The sequence below is a fragment of the Cervus canadensis genome, chromosome 21, assembly GCF_019320065.1.
Source record: "Cervus canadensis isolate Bull #8, Minnesota chromosome 21, ASM1932006v1, whole genome shotgun sequence".
In the NCBI taxonomy this organism is placed as follows: domain Eukaryota; kingdom Metazoa; phylum Chordata; class Mammalia; order Artiodactyla; family Cervidae; genus Cervus; species Cervus canadensis.
The window spans coordinates 44,565,125-44,575,281 of NC_057406.1; the positions used below are offsets into that span (position 1 = coordinate 44,565,125).

The following is a 10,157-nucleotide window of genomic DNA, read 5'->3' on the forward strand; positions in this document are numbered from 1 at the left end:
CCTCAAATCCTATGAATTTCCGAAGTGGAAGTGCAGGAATAAAGGTGTCTTTTGTTATGTGAATGAGTGACTTTTGGAAAGTACCTGAGGATGAGCCAGTAGAGCCAAGCTTGTGATCAGAGGGTGGACACTCTCAGCCCCATCCCTACCTGCAGGGAGTGGGAGGAGCGGGAGGGTGAACCAGTCATGACTATAAAATCCAAAAGGACCAGATTTAGAGAGCTTCTGGGTTAGTGAGCATTTGGGAGACGGGGGAGGGTGGGGCCTGTAGAGGGCATGGAAGCTCCGCCCCCTTTCCTCATGCCTGGATCTAAGCATCTCTTCCTTCTGGCTGTTTCTGGGTTATATCTTTTTATAATAAACCTGTGATGTAGGGACTGCCCTGGCTGTCTAGTGGTTAGGATTCTGTGCTTCCACCCAAGGAGTTATGGGTTTGATCCGTGGTTGGGGAACTGATATCCTGTATGCCATATCGTGTGGCCAAAAAACAAACAAACCAAAAAAACCTGTGATGTAGCAAGAAAACTGTTTCTCTGAGTTCTGTGAGCTTCCCTAGCAAATTAATCAAATCTAAGGAGGGAGTCATGGGAACCACTGATTTGTAGCCAGTTGGTCAGAAGCCCAGGTGGTAACCCAGGCTTGTCACTGGCATCTGAAGTTGGGTGGTCAGTCTTGTGGGACTGAGCCCTTAACCTGTGGGACCTGATTCTATTTCTGCTTAGCTAGTGTCAGAATTGAGTTGAATGGTAGGACATTCAGCAGGTGTCTGGAGACTTGCTTGTTGGTGTGGGGAAACCACCTTCCCTCCAGTATACACACATTGAAATTGGATCTAGGAACACATAAGTGAGAATTTGTTAGAATATCAATAGGAAATAGTACAAGGAATGTGGTGGTGGTCAGAGTCCCTGCTGGAAACAAGAGGCATGCATATAGGGCTTAGGTATCAAGAGTTTAACAGATTATGTCTTATGCAGGTATGGACAGTTTTAAGAGCACAAAAAAGGGTGAGGAGGCTTTAAGCAATTAACAGTAGGGGAGAGCTGATCCCATCATGAGGCCTGAAGGACAAGGTGTTACTGGGGGCCAGTGAGAGCTATGGTCACAAGAAGATGCCCAACAGAAGCTGTGGCCACAGGGATGGGGCTCTGGGTGGCAGGTCTCCCCAAATTTTCCATTATGTGTAATAAATTCTGTCCGTGAAGAATTCTTCATAAAAGACTTTTGTCCCAGAGATTTATAATGAATTCCTCACTCATCCTCTGAGGCCAAACCAGATGATGTTAACAGTTGACTTAATGAGGAAGAAACTCCATTAGACCTGCTTATTTGTGTAACTTAACTCTTGTACTAGGTTTTACTTTGTTTTGAATATGTAAAAATGCTCTTAGTGATTATGATTTATGCTCCTTACTTCAACAGATCTTCTTAATGGAAAAAACATATCAGTGAAGCTTAGGGTACAAAAGAAATGCAGCTATCCACCCATGCAAAAGCTCATCTAATTGGCAGAAGCTATAAACTTTGTACCACTGTGCATCTGGGGGCAGTGACCCATATTTCAGGCAAAGCAACAAGGGGAAAATGTAAAGTTCCTCTAGTTTTAATATAGTAGTGGTTACCCTAATCTCACAAATCATACCCAGAATCAACTGGGAGAATGTGCAAGGGGAATGGGTACTTTGATCTTTTCATAGTTTCCTTCTCGGTAAATAAACTTATATTTTCAAGCCAAATCTCATCTTGCAATTTCCTGCCAACTTCAGTTCTCTGTGTAGCTTACCTTTGCTTTTTCCACTTCTGGCCTCCGGCATTCAACAAACACTTTGCTTTTTTTTTATTTTCCCAGATTTAAATTAAATGTTTTAGAGAAACGAGGCATGTGATAACAGTCCCTGCAGCTCTCCTCTATGGTATGACATTAATTTGGGCCTCTGTTTTCTCTCAAACTTTCAATTGCCCCCTGACTTGTATTAAATACAGCTACCCTGAAAGATTTAGAGGTAAGTTAAGTGGAAACAGCTTGAGTCTCTAAAAAAATACATATTGTAAAAGTCAGAATAAAATAATTACAAGCAAATTGAAAGAACAGACTCAATTTTGTCACCAATAATTTTTAGAATTTGTTAGATTGTCACTTGTTATTACTGTTTCCACTTCTTCAGCCAAAACAAGTTCTAACAAATCTGACTATTTTTGTAGATGAATTCAATAAATTTCACATCACTTGAAAGAAATTGCAGAACAATTACATAATGGAATCCAATTCATTTGGACCCTACCTATATTTGCCATGATTTGGATATGAATTTGTTCAGAGTTTACTTTTCTAGTCCATGGGGGGGAGACTTTACTAGGAAAATAATGTAAATAAGATTTTGATCTATTTAAGAAGTCAAATGGCTTCCAAGTACTTGAAAAAACTTTGACAGTGTTAATTTGCATATAAATCAACTGTTTTGATAATGACTAATGATTATCAATGTCCCTGACATCACTGACATTTAATTTGAATTTGTAGTTCAAAACATTTTTGTGAATCAGAATTTTTATTCTCACTGTATAGAGACATTCATTCAACAAATATTTTATTGTGCATCTGGTATGATGCAAGGCTTTCCTTATATGGGCTTCCCCATAAGTCATACCCAATAAAGTATAGGCTTCCTGAATGGCTCAGAGGGTAAAGAATCTGCCTGCAAAGCAGGAGCTGCAAGAGACATGGGTTCAATCCCTGGGGCAGGAAGATACGCTGGAGAAGGAAACAGCAACCCACTCCAGCAACCCACTCCAGTATTCTTGCCAGAAAAATCCCATGGACAGAGGAGCCTGGTGGGCTACAGTCCAAAGGGTCGCAAAGGGTAGGACAGGACTGAGCGACTAAGCATACCTTTAAGCATGGTGCCAGGCATTGATCCAAAAGCTGACAAGAAAACTGTAGGCCTAAACCAGAACCTGTACCTAGGTTATATTCATCTTCCCACTCACCACCCCAGGTTTTCGGGGTGGGCAAGCTTCCCTGGTGGCTCAGATGATAAAGAATCTGCCTGCAATGCAGGAGACCCGGGTTCGATCCCTGGTCGCGAAGATCCTCTGAAGAAGGGAATGGCATCCCACTCCATTATTCTTGCCTGGAGAATTCCATGGACAGAGGAACCTAGTGGGCTACAGTCCATGGGGTGGCAAAAGAGTTGGACGTGACTGAGCAACTAACGAACTCCTTAGATGATCTTAAAAGGAGAGCTAAGACTCTTCCCTGGAGGTGATGGGAAATCCCTTTGTTCCCCTCTGGGCAATTGAGAGAAAGGCCTCTGCTCTCTCCCTAGGGGTTCTGCCTTCTACCATCTGTGCACCAACCCCTGAAGGGCAAGTTGGAGGTGAAGTTCCATTCACTCGCTTCCAGCTTCCCACTCCTCCGTTTAGACTCCTCTTAAATTCTTTGCCAGACCAGCCCAATTAGTCTTAAAGCTTAAAGTCACCCTTCCTAAAGCTTTTCAGGGATGCAATATAGCAACAGCGACCCCTCATTATCCCACTCCTTCTAAACTCTATGATTCTAAGAGCACCCCGGGGTGGGGAGGAGGGGGGGAGGGCAGAAGCTAATTAGCACCACTCTTTAACCCTTCCTTGAAAGACTTCTGTTACACACACACACACCCAAAACAAGGTGAGAGGAGGGGGTATTCAAGAATGCATTTAAAAGTAGACAGAGTTTCAGATGGATTGTAAGTAAAAGAGAACACAACTCTATTTAAGTACAACGTGAAAAGTAAAGCACAATGCCTTGTTTCCTGATTCTCACCACAGGATACAATGAAGAATTTTCTAATTTACGGGTTTGTTAGTATAAAAGAAATCTCATGGGCATACAATCAAATTGTTCACAAATTATCTTATTAGAAAGGAGTATAATTATATTGTGGGATCCTTCTTCCCCCTCAAACACAGGGTGAAGGGTTACCTTCCAGGCTGGGCCAGTTCTATTCGTGGAAATACAACCGTGTGATTTGCACTAGGGTTTTTCACCTTTTCATCTGCCTGATGTCCAGAGTAGATGTACTTGTTCAGGATATCCATTTAAATGCTGTGTCTTCTCTGATGTCTCAGCAAAATGTCCAGAGCATAGGCTGGAGGGAGTGGACAGATACTCCACTTTGGAGGTGTTTGGAGCGTGAAGGTTTCTGTGGGGCGAGCTCTGTGCACAGAGGGGTAAGCATATTTGTATTCCTCCACTTCTCTGCTGTCGTGACCACAACTTCTTTGCTTTCTGTGATTACTGTTTATGCAGGAGAGTGAAGGAAGGGGTTTGAATTCTCACTGATGGTTATATTACCAAGCAGGGATTCATGTACCGGGAGACACAGAAAACTAAACTCTGACAACAAGTGTTTGCCGGGCTCCAAGCTCATGCTTCAAAGACCCAAACTTCTTGATGATTTTCAGGCAAGGGTTTTTTGTTTTTTTTTTTTTAATTTATTTAATTGAAGGATAATTACAGTATTGTGTTGGTTTCTGCCATACATCAACATGGATCAGCCATAGGTGTACATATGTCACCTCCCCCTTGAGCCTTTCTCCCACCTCCCACCCCATCCCACTCCTCTAGGTTGTCACAGGGCCCTGGTTTGAGATCCGGAGTCACAGAGCAAATTCCCACTGGCTATCCATTTTACATATGTTAGTGTGTACAGGCAAGAGTTTTTAAAGACAGTGTCAGGATGAGTGATCAGCTCATGGGCCTTCTTCTGACTGGTGTGTGGTGAGGTCATAGAGTGTTGTTTCTGGGAATCTCGGTCATCATCCTTCTGGTTCCTACCAACCTGGGGTCCACGTGCTTGTGGTCAGCATGTAGTCACCCTCCTCCACCTGGGTGAGGCCTCAGTTTCTGCAGAACAGCTCAATGATATCCATCAGATTGCCTTTCTGTATCCCATCAGGAGGAACTGGGAGTCCTGTGACTATTGTCCTAATCATTAGCTGCTTGAGCCTGCCCTCTGGGAAGGCCTAGGAGACTAAAGCCTTTCTTTTTTGTCAACAAGAAATGGGGAACACGGAGGAGCTTTTGTACCCAGGAAGTGCCTTCAGGATCCTGTTGGGTTTCAATCCTCCCCCTTTTCTTTGATACGTCTCAGTCTTGAGGGGGACAGGGGTGGGACAAGAAAGGGAAGAAAGTTTGGGATAGAGAGATTAATCATAAACTCAGCAAGAGAACTTGGTTTGGTTTTGTTCTTTGGCTGCTCCACATGGCAGCAGGATCTTGATTTCCTGAACAGGGATGAAACGCACATCCTCTGCAGTGGAAGTGTGGAGTCAATCGCTGAACCGCCAGGGAAGCTGAGAACTCAGTTTTACGGGGGCTCGGCTTCATTTGGGGTGGTGGATTAGGCCTGGCCCCAGGAGGAACCATGTTGTAGGCAAGCCCGTTTTAACAGAAATAATCGCAGGACTGTGGTACTTCAATGAGTTAGTAAAAGTGAAGCGACCCGGCACACAGGACACCATACCCAAAGCTCAGCGGTTACCCGCTGCGTTCGAGTCCAGCGCCTCAGGCCAACACACACTCACTGCGTGTTTGCTGAATGAGTGACTGTTACACTCTGTGCCACCCTGGCAGCTCCAACAGTCTCAGGATGGTCCTCCTCTGGGCTCTTCTTTTTCTTGCATCCTCTACAAAAAAAGGGCATGAGCTCACGACCTGACCCCTACATCTCGAACAAAGGAGCCAACCCTCCCAGCTCTGCTCAAAGCTGGGAAGCTTCTGGTTTCGCGGTGAGCGAGGGACCCCTGTTGGCAGTGAAAGAATAAAGGAAGCAGGACCCAGATGGGTAATACAACTGCTGCAAGTCACTGCAGGAAAGAGCAGTTGTCTCTAAAAAAATGCAGTTGCACCAGATTTTCTAAATAATAGGGAGGGTCAGTCCCTCTTGAGAGGAGAGAGTCAAGGGTTCCTCTGAGAAGGAACCAACTCCCTCAGTAAATCAGGAAACCTCAAAGCACTCACTGCGCCCAGCACCTCCCCGAGTGATTCACTTGCTCCCACTGAACCCGGAAGCTTGAGCCCAGCTGGGCCCCTTCCTGGGAACCCATTGCTCCCTCTTCTTCCCAGGAAGCAGGTTTGCACCTTTCACAAGCCATCCTTCCATGCCCAATGACTCCCTTCCCCATTGATTCACAGCCTGGCAGCTCCTGACCCCTCCTGGTGAATCCTGGCCTAACCGGCACCCTCTTCCTTCACCTGGAGCCACATTTGGCCTCATCCCTGTCCCTCGGGAGACTTTTAATTGTGACACCTTCCATTTCATAAGCCAATGAAAGGTGCTGTAAGGCTCATACTTGTAAACAGGTCCTGTGCGTGGACTCCACCGAGAGTCCCTCCTGCCTTTTTCCTCCTTCCCTTCACCCTGGCCTCTCAAGAGAGAAGCGCACCATTTTGAAGAGATCAAAAGTAAGTTGCTGGGGTGGTTTCACCGGTTTGGGGCTGTCTTTGAGGTGATGAAATAGCTTTGGAACTGGATCGAGGTGGTGGTTGCCTAGTATCGTGAGTAAACTTAATGCCACTTTAAAAGGGCTAGTTTTATGCTAGCCCTCAATAAAAAATTAAATTGCTTTTACCACCAAATATTGGCCCAGATTCTCAGGCAAATGGGTTTAGGGAAAATACTGTAAATGAAAGAATGGGGAGCTACTTCGGAGAGAGCAAAGGAGGCTTGCCTTTCTCAGGCTCCAAGGCAGAGGCTAATAGGGTAAGAAAAACAGAAAACACAGTCTGCTGCCCTGCATATGCATTCCCTGTGGTGTAGAAAGGGCTGGGCTGGGCGTCACTAAGGCGTCAGTTTGCCCTCGAGATAAGGTTACTTGAAGGTTTAAATTTTTTTCCCATTTTCTTTTCTAATTGACTTTTTAATTGGAGGATAATTGCCTTACAATGTTGTGTTAGTTTCTGCCGTACAACATGAATCAACTTTTGTTCAGGGGCTCAGTTGTGTCTGACCCCGTGGACCACAGCACGCCAGGCCTCCCTGTCCATCACCATTTCCTGGAGCTTGCTCAAACTCATGTCCATTGAGCCAGTGATGCCACCCAACCATCTCATCCTCTGTCGTCCCCTTTTCCTCCTGCCCTCAATCTTTCCCAGCATCAGGGTCTTTTCTAATGAGTCGGCTCTTCGCATCAGGTGGCCAAAGTATTGGAACTTCAGCTTCAACGTCAGTCCTTCCAATGAACACCCAGGACTGATTTCCTTTAGGATGGACTGGTTGTATCTCCTTGCAGTCCAAGGGACTCTCAAGAGTCTTCTCCAGCACCACAGTTCAAAAGCATCAATTCTTAGGCACGCAGCCTTCTTTATGGTCCAGCTCTCTCATCCAAGAATCAGTTACATGTAAACGTGTCTCCCCTCCCTCCTGAACCTCTCTCTCCCCACCCCTGCCCCTCCAGGTCATCACAGAGCACCAAGCTGAGTTCCCTGGGTTCTGCAGCAGCTTCCCACTAGCTAGCTATCTTACACGTTATAGTGTATATGTCGATGCTACTCTCTCAACTAATCCCATCCTTCCCTTCCTCCCAGTGTCCACACGTCTGTTCTCAACATCTGCAATTTCATTATTATAGGACAACAACATTTCTTTTTTGTGAAGAGTCCCTTTGAGTTGGTGATAATTGGCCATTCGAGTTTGCTGTACTAAATCACTCATCCCTTAAACAAACATTTCTTGAGTCTGAGAACCAACCCCTAGAAGAGTTCAGAGGCTAAACTATTAAATAAGGAAGGCAGACTTCACAGAAAGATTGCCTTTCACTTCTACCTTCAGTAGAAGCTTCTGGAGGCATCCTGTACCTGGGTTCAAGTTGCCAGAGAAAATATTAACACAAGGTACCCATCGAATTTGAATTTCAGATCAAGAAAAAATACTTTTTAAGCCTAAGTATCTCCAGTGCTGTATTTGGGCTATAATTATACTAAAAAAAGAAGTGTTCATTATTTATTTGAATTTCAAATTTAATGGGATGTTCTGCATTTTTATATGCTAAATCTGCTAAATCCGACTTCTAGGATTACAGATGACCCAGGCTGAGAGTTTGGAGAATGTATGATCTCCTCTAGGACATGCGCTCCCCCACTTTAGTCTTCTCTGCTCTGAACATTCAGGCTCCCCAAATGATTGTGCAGTTTCAAGTACCATGAGCCTCAAATGTGTAACAAATGCCCAGTGGCTAGTTTTGTTTGTTAATACCCTGCCGGTGGCCACAGTAGCCCTTACAATTTGCACCAGCAGCATCAAACCTTCCAAATGGAAACAAGTTGTTTGTTATCAGATGGGACATGAAGAGGGTGGAGCTCAACCCACTTTGAAGCAGCAACCTAGCTCCATTAAGGAGTACTTTGTCCTGGCCTCACCCATTTCTGGTGTAAAATTTCCTGGGGAGTTGCTTCAAGGTGGGCCCGCTGGATTTTGTCATTCTCCTCCTGCTTCTGTTCTCCTGTGTTAAGCTTAGGCCATGAGGGCTGCTTGGTGATGTGAGGAAGAAGTCTAGCTGCAGTGTGAAGTTCTTGTAGATAGGAACTCAACAGAGCTTGGTGGTGGTCGGTCCCCTGCTGAAAGCTGGACAGCCCTTCTGAAAGCCCACTTGCCGCAGCTCTGACCTAGACCCCAGGACAGTACAAGAGAAAGAGAAGAAACTGTCGACTTCTAACCCCTGCAAATAGTTGACAAGATTGGTAATAGACAGCACCCTCCCACATCATCAAGCCCACCATTCAGCGCCAGTGCTTCACTTGTTTGAAGACTGAAGGAGGAAAAAAAAAAAGGTTTGGCTCTCATGATGGAACTCACCCACAAGCGCATCCACCCCTGAAAAGTTCAAACAAACCTGCTCCAGGCTGGGGCGGCGGTCTTGTCGTGGAAGTCTCCCTCGTGGAGGCAGTTGGCCAGACCCCCTGAAACACACAATGCTTTGGCCCCGGCTCAAAAAACACCAACATTCATTGCTGACAACGTTCCCACCTACCACCCGTCCCCACCCACCCCTTCCTGGAAAGTGTGATGCAGGGTGGAGGTGGGGGGGCAACTCCAACACCACCACCTGGGTCCCCTGAGCAGACCTGGACGCCGGCCCGGAAGCAGCCCTGGCCGGCTGGGTGCACAGACAGCTCCTCCGGGCTGTGTAGGGGGCAGCCCAGCCTTATTCTCACAGTTTTCACTTCCTGCGGGGCTGTGCAGTCACGTCTGTTGGCTTGGGTCTCTCTGACCTTGGATGATATGGGAAACGGGGGGCTGGTGGGTGAAATTGGGAGGCCGGGCTGTGATATGCCACCATCCGGCTTAGGGTGGGACGCTTTGTCCCCGAAGAGGGAGGGTAACTTCCCACCACACCCAGGCCCAGCACAGGCTTTCCAGGGTCACCGGCCGTCCCCTTCTCTCCATGCAGCCCTGAAAACACAGGCCACAGACTGCAGCCCAGTCACCGTCAGAGGTAACCCGAACCTGGCGGAGCGGCTAACACTCAGTGCTTTGTCTACTGCTGCAGGAAGTCCTAACTCCCTTTAGGATAGCTGAGTTTTGGAGACCTGTGGAGGAGGGGTGTGGAAAGTATAAAAGCATACTTTCAGAGGTTTGCTCACAAAGCAGTGTCGTGCTGAAAACTTCCAGTGATTCCAACGGCACTGACTGAAATCCTACACTCCCATCGATTTCCACTAATCCAGAAATCTCATCAATATGACATGTTTTTCTCAAATGTTTCAAACTGGAACTAGATAGATGGACTCTATCACATTTGCTCAGTCAGACACAACACCCGGCGGCCTCAGCTAGATCCCGAAGGGAGAAGAGTATAGATGAAATCTGACTCACTCAATGGGGTCCTGGAAAAGAGGACACAAAACAATCGCTCACGCAGTAGGAGAACCTGATGATAAGACAGACCTTCCTCCTTGCAGACGCTGAGGAGTCACTGAATTTCCTACTCAACACAATTCAGATTACTGAAGTGATGCAGAGAGACTATTCTCAGGTTTTCTCCAGCCAGCCTGTGTGGAGGGTCTTTTATGTGCGTGCATGCTAAATTACTTCAGTTGTATCTGACTCTGCGACTCTAAGAACTGTAGCCCACCAGGCTCCTCTGTCCATGGGATTCTCCAAGTAAGGACACTGGAG

General features: G+C 46.2%; 1 long non-coding RNA gene across 2 annotated transcripts; it reads right to left on the reverse strand.

Annotated features, from left to right (window-relative positions):
- Positions 1-3,887: 3,887 nt before the first annotated feature.
- On the reverse strand, positions 3,888-9,220 carry LOC122423572. Of its 2 annotated transcripts, none has more exons than XR_006264183.1 (3): positions 8,872-8,966; positions 8,399-8,644; positions 3,888-5,667 (listed from the first exon to the last, which is right to left on the reverse strand). It is a non-coding gene; the product is annotated as an uncharacterized LOC122423572 (long non-coding RNA). The 2 variants fall into 2 exon arrangements; XR_006264182.1 differs by lacking the exon at positions 3,888-5,667 and adding an exon at positions 9,104-9,220 and having other exon boundaries at positions 7,439-8,644; positions 8,872-8,938.
- Between the last annotated feature and the right edge of the window lie 937 nt (positions 9,221-10,157).